We start from the raw sequence: 20,414 nt of genomic DNA, 5'->3' as shown, positions 1-20,414 counted from the left end.
ATAACTCCACCACCCGGAAACAAAGCCAATGAAAGCAAGTGGTCAGATGTGCTAGCTGATTCGGTTTATCAGCAAACCAATGACCTAAACCCACACGGAACTATGACTCGTATTAGTCGTGAATGTGCAAATAGAATATTAATATTGTCGTTATCATAATCCACGCAGTATTGCAGGGTATGACACTGACACTGCGTCGTTGTTGTAATTGTTGCTTCTGCCTCTTTCACAGGGAGAGCCTCCATGATGTGATTTCGGAAGCAGGGCTCCGGCAATTGCACATGGGGATGGTGAAAACTTACACCAGGGGCATACTCAAGTTCCTTTGCCACACCAAGGCCAGGAGCATCATCCATGCGGACATCAAGCCAGTGAGTGGACACAGCATTCAGCGGGACTTTGTTCCGGAGTTGTGTCATTATTGGGGACTCGGACCATAGAGAAAACCGCCCACGTTGGTCACAGGGTCGATGTGTTAGCTCTGTCCGTCTATCTGGAAGGAGACAGGGTCACGTTACCTCTGGTGATGATCCGGTATGAATTAAACTGTCGTGTAGAGTCGTGTCGCTATTGGGGGACTCACCACAGAGAAAACCAGCAATGTAGATCACAGCGTTGCCACAAACTTTGGGAAACACAAACCGGAGCCGAAAAGAATGATTTTCAAAACGTGCCAAACACGCTTTTGAACTGACAGGTGCCCATTGTCGGCTTCCATGCTGTGAATGTGTAATGCGAGCAAGGATTGAGGGGGGGCGGAGTCTGGGTCACGTGGGGAGTGGGTGGAGTTAGGGTCACGTGGGGGAGAGGATTTAGGGAGAGAAACGGAAGGGGAAGGGAGGGTGGAGACGGAGTGAAACACGAGGAGGCCACGCTGGGAAAGACGGAGAGTGTGGCGCGGTCGCCACGCGGTGGGAGACGTTGACACCGACAGCCATCGGTGTCAGACGAAGAGAGCTAACGGGAGCAGTGAGAGGCTAGCTGTGGAAGGGGCAGCAGTGACGCTAGATAGCGGGGCAGCGGTGTGGCTGCAAGGATTGCCTGACGGGGCAGCAGGGAGACTGCATATTGGAGCAGCAGGGAGCCTGTATAACGGGAGCAGCTGAGGGCTGTGGAGAGGTCGTCGAGCGGGACGCGGGACCGAGCGAGACGCCGTGGTATTGAGATTCAACGAACCCAATAAAGGACAACGGACATCGACATCTGAGAGAGAGTCCTTTATTAAAAATGGAAAACTTCCCAAATCGTTCCTAAATCCATGCGCCCTCGAGTGTGGTTTTTGGTTCGTAACTCGTTAACGGGCAGCTGTGAGCAACTAGGATAAGTTGTCTATAGAGCCGCACCCTTTTACTGAGATGGTGCTTCAGAGAGCTTTACATGTGATGAGCCTCGACGAACATCGCTCGTCTTGACGCATTTGAAAGGGGCACCCCCAGTGGCAGCTGTCAGAAAACAGGGAATGTTGCACTTGACTAAAGGTTGACGACGGCGCTATGCCTCACCGAGTTCCCCTGTTTAGTATGTACTGTGGTACGTGATTGATCCACTGCTGGCTGAAAGCTATTGGCGTAACCTTCGAGTGTGAATTCCTTCTGCCTCTCTTCCTTTAGAAAAATGTTCCAATCAAGGACACCGTGACCGGCACCATCAGGGTCACGGACTTTGGCACCAGCTTTTTTGTGAAAAGTCAACATGAGTAACCTCACCTGGGTGTGAGTTTCTGCGTGTGGGTGTGACTGTGTACCAGTGTGTGTGCAAGTCTCTTAGTGTCTGTACATGTGACAGTGTGTGATAACGATGCTATTCATGACATAGTGAGTACACACATACATATAAATGTGTTGTTGTTGTGATTGTTGTGCAGCTCTGCATGTTGGTGGGACCCGGCCATTCCAATCTCCGGAGGTATTGCTGGGCTACAGATTGACCTGTGCAGTGGACATGTGGGCACTGGGCTGCACGGTGGCGGAGTTGGTGACCGGCCGGGAATTATTGCAGTCGGACAGCCGCGATGACCACCTCCCGTGCTGCATGGAGGTATTTCCAACTGTGCGTTCACCCACTCGTGATTCCCCGCTCCTTCCTTGAAGTTGTAGGCTCTGGGGGGGGGGGGGAGGTAGGAGAGGGGGGGGGCGATTGGGTACTTGGTGACCTGGCGAATGGCAGCCATCGTATGTTGTATGTGTGTACACGTGTGTGTCTTGTACGTGTGGGGGAAGCAGTGGTGCAGCGGTTAGCGTGCTCAGCTGCAAACCCGGTAATGCGAGTTTGATTCCAAACTCGCATTACCGTTGCTGTTGCTGCTGTTTATACTCACTACTAAAAGCACTTGCCCCTACAGTCTGCTGCAGCTACACGGGTGACCTTTGCCTTTATCTCAACCAAGTGCAGATCCTCGGGTTGCCTCCAAGATGTATGATGGATGTAGCTCCTGACGGAATGCACTACTTTGGTGAGTTGAAGGGTGGGGCGAGCAACCGACCGGATTCAGTGTTAGGGTGTGGCCTGGAGCTGTTGTAGTTTTTTTGGGGGGGTGGCCATGGGGGGGGCCTCTTTGTATTTTCAATTCCTTGGGTGAGTGGGTGGGTAAATAGGTGTGTGGGAGAGTGGTTGGGTGGATAAGTGGGTAGGTGGGCAAAGTGGTGGTTGGTGACTGTCTCTCCTGCTGTGCATGTCTCCTGCAGATCGTGTGGGCATGATGTTCTACCCAGTCAAGAGAAGGGTGCCAGGGAGCTTGTCACTTCACGGGGCACTCAAAAGCCACGACCCGGAGTTTGTTGAATTCGTCAGCTCCTGCCTGCGGTAAGAATCATCCCCCACCCCCTCCCCATGAAGATTTCCCCCACCAAGGTGATCAACGATCGCTCTCCTCCGATCAGCAGGAAGATGTGGAGCTGAGTGAACCTGCCGATGACCAGTACTACCGGTGTTGAAATCGCCCTCTTTGGAGGTTCATTAAAGATTCTACTCGGCAGTGCGAGGCTCAGGGCATTTTTAGAGTACTGCGTATTGAAGGATTTCCGCTGCTACCACGACTACCGCTGCTGCCGTGCGTTCCTGGACCTCGTGGGAGAAGGGAAGGAACGTCAATGCTCTCACCACGCCTCTCTCACCATGTGCGCCGCGTGTGACCCCCGTGTCTCTCAACAGATGGGATCCAGATTGTCGCATGACGCCAGCGCAGGCGCTGGGTCACAGCTGGCTCCGGACCGCAGCCACCAGCACCACCAGCAACGCCACCACCACTGCTACTCCTGGCAGTGTACAGTGTTTTGGAGCTGCTGAGCGACGGTAAGCCACGATCTGCTTGTCAAATGTTCAAGGCAGTCCATAGGGAGGTGTGGAGCCCGGGGCAAGTCACAATTAAACCGGAAGTATTACTAATAATACAGGTTTGTTTTGGTTAGATCGCGTAGATATACGTGTGTTGTTAAACCCACCATCACGGTGTCGTGCGCATCTCTTTACAGAGTGGAGCCGGCGCTGCCCCCATCCTCCGCGCTCGCCCAGGCCTCTAAATGGAAGCTGACGGTTGTTGTGGAGGAAGTGGAGACCCTGGTGGAGGAGCTGGTGGTGCAGGAAGAAGAGGAGATGAGGGGGGATACAGAGGAGGTATGGACGAAGGAGCAGGAGGAGGAGATGGTGGTGCAGGTGGAGGAGACATTGGTGGAGAAGATGGTGGAGGAGAAGGAGATGACAAGGAAAGAGGATCAGGTGATGGTGATGCAGGAGGAGAAGAGGAAGCGAGGGAGTCTGGCCCGCATAGGGAGAACTATCCGTTCACTCCTCCGACGCGTGCTGCTGTGTGGTGGCCGGTCCACCACACAGTAGAGGTGGTGGTGGTGGTCACGGATCGTTGTGGACCACGACCACTATCACCATACCCACCACACACACCCTGCACCCATTCACCCCCCTGTGATACCCACCGCACACCACACATACCCTGCACCCACCCACCCCATGATCCCACCCCCCACCACATTCCACATAAAGGGTTAGGGGTTTAGAGGGTTAGTGATTTATAAAGTTACGGGTGTAGAGGTTTTGGGTTATTTCAGGGATAAGGGGTTTAGGGATTTCGAGGGTTATATGGTTTAGGGGTTTAGAGTGTTAGGGGTTGATTGGATTCGAGAGTTAGGTGTTTAGAGGGTTAGGGTTTACACTATGGGAACCTCATTTGCCAGTAAAAATATGATAATTGGTTTTTTACCCTTCTATCTGGCAACAAAACTGACACCTTTTTACGAGGAGCCATGTTTGCATAGACCACAATACCTGCAGTCATAATACAAACAAAAGACATAACTCTGATAATGTGCACTGTCCTTGAAGTTGATTGGTCCACACCCGAGACAGCTTTCCTTAGAGCCTAGTCTCACATGGGTTGGACCAGATGACGCCAAAAGGCGTAGTTGGCCACCAGGTTTTCACACATCTCAGGAGGGTTTTTCTCCCACTCCTCTTTGCAGATATTCTCCAAGTCATTAAGGTTTCGAGACTGACGTTTGGCAACTGGAACCTTCAGCTCCCTCCACAGATTTTCTATGGGATTAAGGTCTGGAGACTGGCTAGGCCACTCCAGGACCTTAATGTGCTTCTTCTTGAGCCACTCCTTTGTTGCATTGGCCGTGTGTTTTGGGTCATTGTCATGCTGGAATACCCATCCACGATCCATTTTCAATGCCCTGGCTGAGGGAAGGAGGTTCTCACCCAAGATTTGACGGTACATGGCCCCGTCCATCGTCCCTTTGATGTGGTGAAATTGTCCTGTCCCCTTAGCAGAAAAACACCCCCAAATCATGTTTCCACCTCCATGTTTGACGGTGGGGATGGTGTTCTTGGGGTCATAAGCAGCATTTTTCCTCCTCCAAAGACGGCGAGATTAGGAGCACTCCCTTTAAGAGTGTGCTCCTAATCTCAGCTCGTTACCTGTATAAAAGACACCTGGGAGCCAGAAATCTTTCTGATAGAGAGGGGGTCAAATACGTATTTCCCTCATTAAAATGCAAATCAATTTATAACATTTTTGACATGCGTTTTTCTGGATTTTGTTGTTATTCTGTCTCTCACTGTTCAAATAAACCTACCTTTAAAATTATAGACTGATCATTTCTTTGTCAGTGGGCAAACGTACAAAATCAGCAGGGGATCAAATACTTTTTTCCCTCACTGTAGATATATTTTCCATAAGGAGGGACGTAGGGTGGATGTTTGAATGGCATCTGTCTCAAATTTCTCGATGAAAACATTCGCTACCACTTGCGATAAGGGAGAACCCATTGGGGTACCCTCATTTTGTTTGTAGAATGTACCATTCCAGGTGAAGTACGTGTTGGTAAGGCAGTGCCTCACCAAATTTGGTACATCAGGATTCAGTCCCTGTTGGACCAAGTTTTCAATGATTGCAATGGTGTCAGGTACAGGTACCTTGGTGAACAGGGAGACTACATCGAAGCTGACAAGCAAATCATCTGAAGACATTGAGATGTCCTTGATTAGAGAAACCAAGTAAGCTGAGTTAAGTACAGCTGAGGTGGACTTGCCCGTGAAAGGAAGCAGGGTCTCAGACAGCAATCGGGCCAGTTTGTAGGTGGGTGAGTTAATGGTGGAGACGATAGGACGGAGCGGGGTACCTACTTTGTGGATTTTTGGAAGGCCATACAATCTGGGTGGTCTAGCAGCCGAAGGTTTTAGAGAGCGCTGCTTGGTCTGATCGATTAGAGAAGTTGATTTAGTGATGATATTGTTGGTTTTTGTGGCTGGGCAGTTGGTGGGATCTCTGTTGATTTTAGTATAGCTGCCATCATTAAGGTCCTGAATTTTGTTGTTGTAAGTGGTTTTATCCATGATGACAGTGGCATTGCCCTTGTCGGCTGAGAGTATGACAATGTCATCTATGTTTTTTTTATTTAGAGAGTTCAAAACGCTCGTCCTTGCTGATGTTGCTAATGGGGTTCTTAGCGATTTTGAGGATAGCAGCAATTTCAGATCTAGAAACGTCTACCGAGATGTGAGAAATGTTAATTTCTCACATTAACATCACTAGACCCTGCCACTTCTTTATGACCCTTGGGCTACACCCATTTCAAACATTTTAAAACAGTCTGCATCAGCAGCAGTCCACGCAAGAGAACCACCGCAATGGTGGTCGCGACAGTGAGACACACAGCCCATCACACAGCCAGAACCATCGATACATTCAGGCTAAGGGAGCAGAGATGTCCATGTTAGTGAGACCCCAGCCCATTAATGCAGAGGCACCCGACAGGGCAATGCAACTCAGAGAGTCGGAGATAACAGCCAAACGGCAGGGAATAATAGATACACCACAGCAAGTTACGAATTTGCTTGGTTAATAACGTATTTAGAATCATTGCTCAGCTTATACCCATCTTCTCAGTTGAAATGTTGTTTATATATCTGGATGGCTTCATGGACAAATCTTTGATGGTAGCCCAAAGGTTTGCAGAGTACCTTGGTTTCGGAAAAAAAAACAATATCGCGTTATAACAATGATCAGCCACGGCAGAGGTATTGGTTCTGCCGTGTTTCAAATCTGCCTTGTGTTCGCAAACACGGTCCGAGACATGTCGTTTCGCTTCCCCAATGTAACTGCTGCCGCAGACACAACTTAGTTTGTAGACACCAGAGTATTGCATGTCAGGAATGACATCCTTCACAGATGGGATCAAATCGTGGATTTTGTGTACTGTATTGAATCGGGCCTGTATCTTGTGTTTGTTTAAGATTTTGGAAATCTTTTTGGTAACACCTGCTATGTATGGCAAGGTGATGGTTTTGATTGGGTCCTCAGATGGTTGTCTCCCCATGGTTGAGGATACAGCTTTGCGGATTGTGCGGTCTGAGTATCCATTCAACTTGAGGGCTTGGTGTACGTGCTCCAGTCCACTGGCTAGGTGGCGCTGGTGGGAGATGCAGCGGGCCCTATGGTGTAGAGTTTTGATGAGGGAGTTCTTCTGGGCCGGATAGTGGTGGGAATCAGGCTTTAGATAGGAATCCGTGTGGGTGGCTTTACAGCAGACGGAAAGTCCCAGCGAGCCATCAGGCCTCTTCTCGATCAAAACATCCAGGAATGGTAGCTTGCCATCATTTTCCACTTATATGGTGAATTTGATTGATGGCTGTATGGAATTGATGTGGTTGAAAAATTGGTTCAGTGCTGGCTGGCCATATGGCCAGATGACAAAAGTGTCATCTACGCATCTCTTCCACAGGGAAGGATGTAGCGTGGATGTCAGGATAGCATTTGTTTCAAATTTCTCCATGAAAACATTCGCTACCACTGGTGATAAGGGAGAACCCATAGGGGTACCTTCATTTAATTTGTAGAATGTACCATTCCAGGTGAAGTGTTGGTAAGGCAGTGCCTCACCAAAGTTGGTACATTAGGATTCAGTCCCTGTTGGACCAAGTCTTCAATGATTGCAATGGTGTCAGGTACAGGTATCTTGGTGAACAGAGAGACTACATCGAAGGTGACAAGCAAATCATCTGGAGACAGTGAAATGTCCTTGATTAGAGAAACCAAGTGAGCTCAGTGCTGCTGAGGTGGTCTTGCCCGTGAATGGAAGCACGCTCTCAAGATGGAAATCGGGCCACTTTGTAGGTAGGTGAGTTGGTGGAAACTATAGGACAGAGTGGAGTACCTTCTTTATGGATTTTTGGGTGGTCTAGCAGCCAAAGGTTTTAGATAGAGCTGCTTGGTCGGTCCGATTAGAGAAGTCGAGATAGGGATATTGTTGGGTTTTTTAGCCAGGCAGTTGGTAGGATCTTTGTTGATTTTGGTATAACTGCCATCATTAAGGTCCTGAATTTTGTTGCATGTGGTTTTATCCATGACCGTGGCATTACCCTTGTCGGCTGAAAGGATGACAATGTCATCTCTCTTTTTCAATTGAATGAGTTCAGAGCGCCTGTCCCTGCTGATGTTACTAATGGGTTTCTTAGCATCTTTGATGGCGACGATTTCAGATCTTGCCACATCTGCTGGGATGTGACCCAAACATTTGAGGGCTACGTCAACCTGGGCAATTATATCCACTGGGATGTGTTTGGGGCGACTGCAAAATTCAGCCCTCGAGCTCGTGTAGTGTAGTATGGAGGCAGGACGTCATACGCGCTGAGGTGCGATGTCATGTCACCTGGGGGTACTTAAGGGGGGCCCCGTGACGAAAGCGGGGTCGTTGTGGGAGCCCGGGATGGTGAGCGGTTGAAGAGAGGCGAAGAGACAGCCACAGGGGTAGTGCTCAAGAAGTGTGTAGAAGCCGGCTGTAGTTACGGGAGGTGCTGCTCTCCTTGGTCGGAAGGTGTTGGCTGAACCCCTGTCCTGACTCGAGTGTGAGAGCCCTTAGAGACAGCCCAGGCTAGCAGCAGATAGAGCCAAGGGTCCACGTGAAGGACCCGGTGTAGGACACCTACCCCTGGTGTTACTTACCACCTTCATTGTTAACCGTGTCGTCATTCACTACACAACACGTTAACATGTGGTAAGCAATGTGGGACATCGATGTACACAAATATGAAAAAGATCGACAAGACGTCATTCATTTATCGGTCTCTCCACGAAACAAAGGAATGTTTTACACAAACCATAAACAGCACAGCCTTCTGGGAGTGCATCGTTGATTCAGTACAAGCCACCAGTGGACCCTTATTGGTGGTTACGAACATCCAGCCATTAATCAACAAGGAGCATTTCTCGTCATAGTTTGAAAAAATCAATGTCAACACGTAATATAAAATTATAATTCGTGTTGTAGAGAATATCTCCTCTACGTGATTTTTAAGCGGTATGCCTTGTAACTGATGAATGATCCGAGCGTGCTCCCTATTTCAAAGACGATGAGTTGCTCCAGAGACAAATGCTTCCCGAAACACAAAAATACCCTTTGACCTGTATCACAAGAACAACGGGTCTCACCTGAGTGATCTGTACAGGTTACTTCCAAAAACACACACTTTGTCCTAACATCACTTATTCAATGTTTGACCCTTATAAATAAAATGATGCATGTACACAAAATCAGTGTTCATTCTAAATTATTGACAAGACATTTTACATTTTAACAAAATGTAATTACTGCAGTGAAATATACTGCACCAGGTTACATCGTATTAAGCTATTTTAAATAATTATGCACCGTCTGCTTAACAGTGGATGTAAAACATACTATTGTGTCATTCAAAACGAGTAGGCCATTGCATGCTTGCGTCTTGAGTCAAAATGTAGCAAATTCTCAACATTACCGACAAATTACACAATTGACATGAAACATCGTCGCCCCCCTACTGACAGGCTCTTGTTCACACACTCTTTGGTTCTTTCAGTAAAGTCATGTCAGTAGCAAAATAATAGTAGATCAGGAAGTTTAGATCGTAACACAGGGATCTACCCAACCCACGGGAAACACAAAGACTGGTCGCTCGCTCTTACTCTGCAGGTTGAACCCAGGAACTGAGTGTTCAACTTCACATTATACAGGCAGGAACAATGTTCCACACTGCCCACCAGGGATTTATTGTCTGTCTGTCGTGCATAAATAAATATATAACATAAACAGCTCTTTGATTGGTGGAGACCTACTGCCGGGTACGGAGAGGGGAGGTGTCTAAGGGAGGAGGGTCAGGGGAGGTGCCTAAGGGAGGAGGGTCAGGGGAGGGGCCTAAGGGAGGGGGGGCGATAGTTAAGGGGGCTGTCTGCCTGGCTACCTAAAGTCAAGTTTTATACACACAGGTAGGAACAACAGGTTCCACACTTGCCCACCAGGGATTATGTGTCTGTCTGTCGTGCACGAATGCGCTGTCCAACCAAGTTCATACCTGCCCACTCCGAAGGAACGTGTTCTTCATTAAAGGCCTGTGACAAAGGAGCATCTATTGGAGCGACGTCTCAAGCTGACACATCTACCGGGTCGCCATTTGACTTTGTATTGTCTAGGAAGTCCACCTCCACTTCCACAAACTGCTGTGAGTTGCCTCGCTCTGCCTCACAGTCAGAATTCTCCTCCTGCTTCACGTTGCCTCCATCAATGTGAAGGTCACATTTTGCAGTTTAATCTTCATCTTCACATTTTACCTTCACTTCTTCGCTCTTCACCATCACTTCTTCACATTTCACCTCGATACTTTTAAGTGTCCAAGCTGGGATTTTCCTCCGGTTCTAGTTTCATGAGTGATGGGCTCATTGCGGCACTTTGACTTTCACAAGCTGATTTCAGACTCCACTCCTTGCAGATCTTCTGATGCTTGTGCGTTCTCTGGTGTCTTTAAAGATTTGATGAATGTGCAAACGCCTTCCCGCCAAGTGGACCTGAAGGGTTTCTCTCCCGTGTGTGTTCTCTCGTGTCTTTGAAGATGTTCTGACCGTGTAAACGCCTTCCCGCACAGAATGCACCTGAAGGGTTTCTCTCCTGTGTGTGTTCTCTGATGTTTTTTAAGAGATGACTGTGAAAATGTCTTCCCACACACAGTGCACTTGAAGGGTTTCTCTCCTGTGTGTGTTCTCTGATGTTTTTTAAGAGAATATGACCGTGAAAATGTCTTCCCACACACAGTGCACTTGAAGTGTTTCTCTCCCGTGTGCATTCTCTCGTGTCTTTGAAGATGTTCTGACCGTGTAAACGCCTTCCCGCACAGAATGCACCTGAAGGGTTTCTCTCCTGTGTGTGTTCTCTGGTGATATTTAAGAGCAGATGACTGTGAAAATGCAATGCTACACACAGTGCACTTTAAGAGTTTCTCTCCTGTGTGTGTTCTCTGGTGTTTTTTAAGAGCAGTTGACAGTGAAAATGCCTTCCCACACACACTGCACTTGAAGGGTTTCTCTCCTGTGTGTGTTCTCTGGTGTCTTTGAAGATGGTGTGACTTTGCAAACGCCTTCCCGCACAGAATGCACCTGAAGGGTTTCTCTCCTGTGTGTGTTCTCTGGTGATATTTAAGAGCAGATGACCGTGAAAATGCCATGCTACACACAGTGCACTTGAAGGTTTTCTCTCCTGTGTGTGTTCTCTGGTGTTTTTTAAGAACAGATGAATCAGAAAATGCCTTTCCACACACACTGCACTTGAAGGGTTTCTCTCCCGTGTGTATTCTCTGGTGTCTTACAAGAGTAGATGACTGTACAAACGCTTTCCCACACACACTGCACTTGAAGTGTTTCTCTCCCGTGTGCGTTCTCTCGTGTCTTTGAAGATGTTCTGACTGTGTAAACGCCTTCCCGCACAGAATGCACCTGAAGGGTTTCTCTCCTGTGTGTGTTCTCTGATGTTTTTTAAGAGAAGATGACCGTGAAAATGCCTTCCCACACACAGTGCACTTGAAGGGTTTCTCTCCCGTGTGTGTTCTCTGATGTTTTTTAAAAGAAGATGACCGTGAAAATGCCTTCCCACACACACTGCACTTGAAGGGTTTCTCTCCTGTGTGTATTCTCTGGTGGGCCTGAACAACGGATGCTTGTGCAAACGCCTTCCCGCAAATCGTGCACCTGAAAGGTTTCACTCCCGTGTGTGTTCTCTGGTGTATTACAAGATTATGTGACTGTGAAAATGCCTTCCCACACACACTGCACTTGAAGGGTTTCTCTCCCGTGTGTATTCTCTGGTGTCTTACAAGAGTAGATGACTGTACAAACGCTTTCCCACACACACTGCACTTGAAGCGTTTCTCTCCCGTGTGTGTTCTCTGGTGTACTACAAGATTACGTGACTTTGCAAAGGCCTTCCCACACACACTGCACTTGAAGGGTTTGTCTCCTGTGAGTGTTCTCTGGTGCTGTGTCAAATTTCCAGTGCGATCCGTGCTGTATGCACTCTGGTCGCATTGTTGCCTTGCCGTACCGAGCTGTGCTGACTGCCTTTGCTCCATCAGACCAATTCTGCAGAGGAAGCGTCGAAGGAAGCGTCAGCTGCAGACAGATAATAGGAATATCCACACCAGTATCGAGGCACAGAAGAATGCATATATACAGTCACACGTGACTTACACGTCTATACTTATTCGTATATTCATGATGTAGTAAAAACGTTTCTCAAATTCATCACACGGGCTGTGATGGCACACAATGAGAGGGCAAGTGGTCATTAAAAATGAATGTTAACCAAAAACTCCGAGCACACAATTTCGGCTGTCTGGCTACAAAAGGAATATGTATAAAAGCTAAATTCAGGAAGTCGTGGGTTCGATCCCGACCCTGATGCCTGCTGCTGCTGTATATTTGGAGTTTGCGTGTCTCTCTCTCTCTCTCCGTGGTGAGATGTTAACTACCTCAACTGGTATACAGGAAGTCGTGGGTTCGATCCCGACCCTGACGCCTGCTGCTGCTGTATATTTGGAGTTTGCGTGTCTCTCTCTCTCCGTGGTGAGATGTTAACTACCTCACCTGGTATACAGGAAGTCGTGGGTTCGATCCCGACCCTGACGCCTGCTGCTGTATATTTGGAGTTTGCGTGTCTCTCTCTCTCTGTGGTGAGATGTTAACTACCTCGCCTGGTATACAGGAAGTCGTGGGTTCGATCTCGACCCTGACGCCTGCTGCTGCTGCTGTATATTTGGAGTTTGCGTGTCTCTCTCTCCGTGGTCGCGTGGATTTTCCTCCGAATCTCCCGGGTTTCCCCTCCACATTTAGAGTCAACATCAGCACGCGTGCAGCGTCTTTGACCGATACACATTTCCACACGTATTCTTGGTTCTTTCGGTAAAGTCACGTAGATAGACAATAACAACAGATAATAAAATCAAATAAAGGCCACTTGTGTTGCGATCGAAACGTCGTGGGGTTTTATTTATTTACAATTTTGTTTACTTTTAGTAATTTTATTATGTTATTTTTACTAAATTTTCTATCTCCGTGACTTCACCAAAAGAACCAAGAATATGAATTGCTGCAGTTACGAAAGTTTTAAGTTAAAACATTGACACACGCGTTGACAAAACCCACCTTGTGTCGTGGGCAGGTAGCTTCTATAAACAAGAGCGGTACAGCAGCTCAGGCGGGCTTGGGCTGGAAAAAAACGAAAAAAAAAACTGCGTTAATATCTACAATAAACCAAAGTGACAAAGTAGCGAGCCGGGTGAAGACAAATTAAACTTAAGGGAGGGAATTAAAGCAAACGCGACCAGGCGAGGGCAGGAGGCAAGGCCCCGCGTGTCTAGGCCCCGCGTTGTAAAGTTCCAACTTGGACATCGATTCACAAGCTGCTGCTGCTCTATTGGCATCCCTACGAGAGAGAGAGCGAGGCTCTAGCTTGGTAAACAACAACAACCACAACAACAACCACCACAACAACAACAACCACAACGATGAGAATTTCTCACCTCGGATTTCACTGCACGCGCGAAGCTGCAGCTTGTGACGTCACGCGGCAGCAGGTGACATGACGTCACTCCCGGGGTACAAGCAACAGCCCCTCCCACAACGAGTGGCGACTCTAACTGACGTCATTAATCCATTATGTTAATGTATTGAGATCGAAACGTCGTGGGTTTTTTGCTTTAATAAATGACTTGACCGAAAAAGCCTAAGAGTATGAATCATTGCAGTCACGAAAGCTTCAAATCTACAATTTAATAAGCGACTTTTTCCGAAAAAGCTTAAGAGTATGAATCATTGCAGTCACGAAAGCTTCAAATCTACAATTTAATAAGCGACTTGATCGAAAAAAGCCTAAGAGTATGAATCATTGCAGTCACGAAAGCTTCAAATCTACAATTTAATAAGCGACTTTACCGAAAAAGCCTAAGAGTATGAATCATTGCAGTCACGAAAGCTTCAAATCTACAATTTAATAAGCGACTTGACCGAAAAAAACTAAGAGTATGAATCATTGCAGTCACGAAAGCTTCACATCTGGAACTCATCATGGATGTGGCTGAACGTCACCGTGTAGGAGCCCAGCGCGTGACACCTTCACGCGCTGGGCGAGTGGCGCAGTCTCGCTTACCATGCGAGAGGTCGCGGGTTCGATCCCCGCGTCCTCCACAGGCGAATATATTTTAAATCCTTTTTATTAAGTTCGCTTGCTTGCTTGCTTACGACCGTGCAAATCTTTCGGTCGTTTTTTAACCCACTTCCCGTGATCCAATCGAGCTGACATTTTGCACACAGACTCGTTGTGCGAGACAATTAATGTTCGTGAAAAAAAATGTCCAAAATGTTACACTGTTTAGGGAAAACAAATTAAATATTTTATTACCAATTGCTTAATGGTGGCAGGCAATCATCTGACCCATAGGTGGCAGCCATCTCAAGCCAGAGGACGAGAGGACTCTAGCCGCCACGCATATGAAGGATTTAGAGTGAAAAACTTTGTTTTTACGGGTTATACTTGTTTTACATTTATTCAAATAGAAAACGTTGCACATTTGGTGAGTCCATTGGGCAAGGCACTGACCGCTTGATTGGGATTTGCTGTTTATTAAAAGAAACATTGTTGATCGAAATTTTGCTTTCATGGCTTTATTTTGGTGATTTCGAAAAGTGTATTGGTTTAGCCATGTTAGTTTGTTTGTTGTAGTACAGAGTTAGACTGATGGACTTAATCTAAGTTGTCTTATTGTTGTTGTTGTTGTTGTCACATCTCTAACGTCTTAACAGGGGCTTCAAAACAGCAACATCGAGGACGACAAGAGGTCAAGCTGGTTCACCAATGTGAACGATGGACGTTACATTAAAAAATTGATTAAAAAAAATATTCCTCGTGGAGGATGCGGGAATCGATCCGGCGACCTAAACATCAAAGAGATCAGTGCATCTGTTAGCGTGCTCACGCTACCAGGTACACTAAACTCTTATTGGCATCGAGAGGGCTCAAGTGTAGTTACTAGCGTGCCAGTTGTGTGTGTTAGCGAGCTCTGTGTTGTCAGTAAGACATTTCACACCGTCTATCCTTGTACTGGACGTGCATTTGAGATGTGTTCACTTCTCTTTTCTCGAGCGCGCTACCATCTGAGCCAATAATAAAATTAAAACATAATAAAATAATTATTATATTATACATAATAAAATAATTATTATACATAATAAAATAATCATTATACATAATAAAATAATTATTTTATTATAAAATAATTATTTTATTATACACTAGCGGAAGTACCCGGCTTTGCCCGGGTGAAAAATATATTTCTTAAAAACCTTACATATATATACACAGATACTAAGGTATTGTCAAAGCCCGGTGGGCTGTTTGTACATTTCTCCACCAACAAATATATAAGAGGCTTTCACAAGTCCAAAAAGTTGTAGAAAGTGTGGGGTAAATAGTTGATGTCAAAATGTTTCCGAAAATTGCGGTCTCCCCCCCCCCCCCCCCCCCCTCAAAAAATATCTTTACCCCTCGTAGGTATATATACTAACAACACCTTACATATGTAGTGACATAAGAAGGGAGGGGCTGCTGTAGGCTCTGGGTTCCCAGGTGGGTCCAGACGCGTAAGCCTCTGGGCGCCAGGCACTGGGTTCCCAGGGGATCCAGACGCTTTTAAGCCTTTGGGCGCCAGGCGTTGGGTTCCCAGGCGCTTAAGCCTTTTTGGCGCCGCCAACGGGGGGGGGGCTGTGTGTGCTCTGTGGGATGTCTGGTGGCGCACAAGACCCACCCCTCGTTGGACCAGGCATAAAAGGAGAGCTCCCTGGACGATCGGCCCCAGTTGTAACTCAAGACCCAAGACCCACGACCAGCCATCTGAAGACCCTGGGATGCTGTGAGAGCCAGCGCTGGGACTCTGGAACTCCCGACGCTACGACCTTGTGAGGGCGAGTCCAGAGCGTAGCCAGAGTAGAGTATCTAGGCTGTGTAGCTAGGCTGTGTACCTAGGCTGTAACAGAGTATCAGGACTGTTGGAGTGTTGTATTGTAATAAAGAAGTTACATCTACAAGTGTCTCCGGAACCCATTACACATACAACAGAGGAAGTGGTATCTATTGACTCTGTAGTAGTATCTACTGACTGTACCGTAGTATCTACTGAGCCATGTGTAGCTACTGACTGTGTAGTAGTATTTAGTGACTGTAATAACTACTGACCATAGTAGTATTTACTGGGCCTACAGTAGTATCTACCGACTATATACTCGTAACGACTAACTGTATAGTATCTGCTGACTCTATAGTGTATCCACTGACTATAGTAGTAACTACAAAATCTATAGCAGTATCTACTCACTCTATAATAGTATCTACTGACTCTAGTAGCTACTCACCGTAGCAGTATGTACTGACTGTATAGTAGTATATACTGACTGTAGCAGTATTGACTGACTGTAGTGGTATATACTGACTGTTTTAGTATTTACTATAGCGGTATCTACCAACTCGATAGCAGTATCTACTATCACTACAGCAGTGTATACCGACTGAGGTCGTACCTGCTATCACTACAGCAGTGCATACTGCTGTGTTGGTACCTGCTATGATTACAGCAGTGCATACTGCTGTGTTGGTACCTGCTATGATTACAGCAGTGCATACTGCTGTGGTGGTATCTGCTATGATGAGAGGAGTACATATTGTGGTGGTGGTACCTGGTATGATAACAGCAGTGCATATTGACTGTACTCATCATTCACCCTCACCACTAACCCTCACCACTAACCCTCACCACTCTCCCTCACCACTCACCCTCACCACTAACCCTCACCACTAACCCTCACCACTCTCCCTCACCACTCTCCCTCACCACTCACCACTCACTCTCACCATTCACCCTCACCATTCAGCCTCACCACTCACCCTCACCACTCACCGTCACAACCACCACTCACCCTCACCACACAACCTCACCCTCACTACTCACCATTCATCCTCACCAATCACCACTGACCAATCACCACTCACCACTCTCCACTAACCCTCACCACTCAACCTCACCACTCACCCTCAAAACTAACCACTCTCTCACCACTCACCCTCACCACTCAGCACTCACCCTCACCACTCACCCCTCACCACTCACCCATCACCACTCACAACCGCCACTCACCCTCACCATTCACCCTCACCACTCACCCTCACAACAACCACTCACCCTCACCGCTCACCACTCACCCTGACCACTCACCACTCATCCTCACCAATCACACCCTCACCAATCACCACTCACCCGCACTGCTCACCCTCACCACTCACCACTCACGCTCACCCTCACCACTCACCCCTCACTAATCACCACTCATAACCGCCACTCACCCTCACCACTCAACACTCACCCTCACCACTCACCCTCACCACTCACCACTCATCCTCACTACTCACCCTCACCACTCACCCTCACCACTCACCCTCACCACTCACCCTCACTACTCACCACTCATCCTCACCACTCACCCTCAACAATCACCACTCACCCTCACCACTCACGCTCACCACTCACCCTCACCACTCACTCTCACCACTCACCCTCACAACAACCACTCACCCTCACCACTCACCCTCACTACTCACCTCACCACTCACCACTCATCCTCACCAATCACACCCTCACCAATTACCACTCACCCTCACTGCTCACCCTCACCGCTCACCACTCACCCTCACCACTCAACCTCACCCTCACCCCTCACTAATCACCACTCACAACCGCCACTCACCCTCCCCACTCACCCTCACTACTCACCGCTCATCCTCACCAATCACACCCTCACCAATCACCACTCACCCTCACCACTTGCCACTCACCCTCACCACTCACCCTCACCATTCACCCTCACCACTCTCCCTCACCACTCACCAGTCATGCTCACCACTCACCATCACTACTCACCACTCACCCTCAACACTCACCCTCACCGCTCACCACTCACCCTCACTACTCACCCTCACCACTCATCCTCACCAATCACACCCTCACCAATTACCACTCACCCTCACTGCTCACCCTCACCGCTCACCACTCACCCTCACCACTCAACCTCCCCTCACCACTCAACCTCATCCTCACCCCTCACTAATCACCACTCACAACCGCCACTCACCCTCCCCACTCACCCTCACTACTCACCACTCATCCTCACCAATCACACCCTCAACAATCACCACTCACCCTCACTGCTCACCACTCACCCTCACTACTCACCCTCACCACTCATCCTCACCAATCACACCCTCACCAATCACCACTCACCCTCACCACTTGCCACTCACCCTCACCACTCACCACTCACCCTCACCATTCACCCTCACCACTCTCCCTCACCACTCTCCCTCACCACTCACCAGTCATGCTCACCACTCACCATCACTACTCACCACTCACCCTCAACACTCACCCTCACCGCTCACCACTCACCCTCACCACTCACCCTGACCACTCACCACTCATCCTCACCAATCACACCCTCACCAATCACCACTCACCCTCACTGCTCACCCTCACTGCTCACCCTCACCACTCACCCTCACAACAACCACTCACCCTCACTACCAAAAACTACACATGTTTTAGTCCCTGGGTAGTGTTATTTTCTATACGCTGACATCTCAAAAGTTACAAATTGGAGAAAATTCCCCTCAAACTTAGTTTTTGAGATACAGACAGTGACCAAATTTTTAATCGTAAAAATATTTTTTTTTTTTACCAAAAACTACACATGTGTTAGTCTCTGGGTAGTAAGTGTTATTTTCTATACGCTGACATCTCAAAAGTTACAAATGGGATAAAATTCCCCTCAAACTTAATTTTTTTTGACACGGACAGTGATATTTACAAATGGACCTATTTTGCTAGGAGAAAACGTGTGCATTTGTGTAATTCTTTCCTTTATATAAAGTTCTGGTCACAAAAGCAACATGTATGGGGAATAATAGCCATCTTATATACTTAGGAGGCTTAAGCAATATAAAAATAACACTTTTTACCCAGGGAAAAATCGTGGTGCATAGTGTATATTTACTATCATCAAACATAACTTAATCCCTATATAAGAGTGATACAAAATAGTAAACATAAATATTTAAATGTTTTAACTGAGCTGTGAAGTTGCGTGACTAACCTCGTAGCTTTTCGACAGGAATAAGAATCTCCGCGATTGTTTGAAGATCTCGGGGAGGGTGGGGGGAAGGTAAACACGCCCACTCGTGACATCCCCCCCCCACCGAACACGGAGCAACGCCGCGAGTGTGTGCGAGTCTGAAAGTCTGAGAGCGAGTGTATGTGTGAGTCTGAGTGTTAGAGTGAGTCTGTGTGTGTGAGTCTGAGTGTTAGAGTGAGTCTGTGTGTGTGAGTCTGAGTGTGAGAGTGAGTTTGTGTGTGAGTGTGAGTGTATGTGTGTGTGTGAGAGTGAGTGTATGTGGGTGAGTCTGAGAGTGTGAGAGTGGAGTGTATGTACAATAATACTGTCTAATCGCTATAATTTTATTATCTACCGACCCTATAATAGTAATTGCACACATTGGGTTGGAAGGGGAGTGAAGAGGACGTGAAACTTTGATGAATTTACCTCAGAATCGCGTGTTAATGCGTGCGCATATTTGTAACGGGAATTCAAAATGGCGTCCACCCCGCAGCGAAGTTGTTGCTACCCGTTGCCAGGGGCAACCGCCGTGGTCCGCGCCGGCCGGCAATATTAAATAAATAATTATATAACTAAATAAAGAGCAATCGCACTAAATCGATAATCGGTCCGATTTAAAATTTAGAGACGAAAAATCGGAAATGCCTAAGTTTACCGCGGGCCGGGGGCGTGCCCACCTGCAAAATTTAATCTCGGCGAACCCCACGGTCCGAGAGCTAAATCCCCCGGAAGGGAGCGTACGCAGACGGACAAACAGACAGACAGACAGACAAAAAATGAATTATATAGGTTAGATAGAAGATAGATCGTTTATTGTCATTGTCACCAGTACAACGAAATTTATTATTATTATATTTACCCGATCTCGCCCAAATAGTTTTTAATATGGATATTGGTCGCGAAAGCCTCCGTGTTAAACTGCGCAGTATATCACACCGTGTGCATGATGTACAAGGCACGCCGTTGCTCTACATCACCTTGAGATTACGTAAGGTATCGATACGCTATCATCGCCGGCCAAGACATATCCGCTGCTAGATGCAACGCTCTCCAAGCCGTCGCATAGCATCGCAGTTCTGCGATGTAACAATCCACCGAGGAGCTGAACGCGCGCCGATTTCATCGCTCCATCTCCACGGAGGTCGCCTTATCGAACGCTGTACGACTCCGAATTGTCACAAGTCGCAATAGATCGAACAAGAGCGTGACGAGACTATCCCTGGGTACAGTTGTGATCCCTCGAAGCCTGAGAACGCAACACACCACGGGGAGAATGAGGGTGAATCACGATTTATTCTATTCGTTGTCAAAGCGGCATTTCACTTACCCGGGAGCCCGAGCAATCCTTTCCCGGGGTAGGCGATCCAAGCAACGTCGAGGCTTCAAC

At 47.6% G+C, this 20,414-nt stretch overlaps 1 long non-coding RNA gene across 1 annotated transcript; it reads right to left on the bottom strand.

Moving 5' to 3' along the window:
- Window positions 1-11,767: 11,767 nt before the first annotated feature.
- On the bottom strand, window positions 11,768-19,509 carry LOC133362701 (uncharacterized). Its single transcript, XR_009757526.1, has 3 exons — window positions 19,007-19,509; window positions 12,959-13,021; window positions 11,768-11,896 (listed from the first exon to the last, which is right to left on the bottom strand). It is a non-coding gene; the product is annotated as an uncharacterized LOC133362701 (long non-coding RNA).
- Between the last annotated feature and the right edge of the window lie 905 nt (window positions 19,510-20,414).

Source organism: Lethenteron reissneri, unplaced genomic scaffold, assembly GCF_015708825.2.
Source record: "Lethenteron reissneri isolate LAM-NWPU_2019-01 unplaced genomic scaffold, ASM1570882v1 scaffold_1582, whole genome shotgun sequence".
NCBI lineage: Eukaryota > Metazoa > Chordata > Hyperoartia > Petromyzontiformes > Petromyzontidae > Lethenteron > Lethenteron reissneri.
Note: the sequence above shows the minus strand (reverse complement) of the source record. Positions and strands in the feature narration are given on the sequence as shown.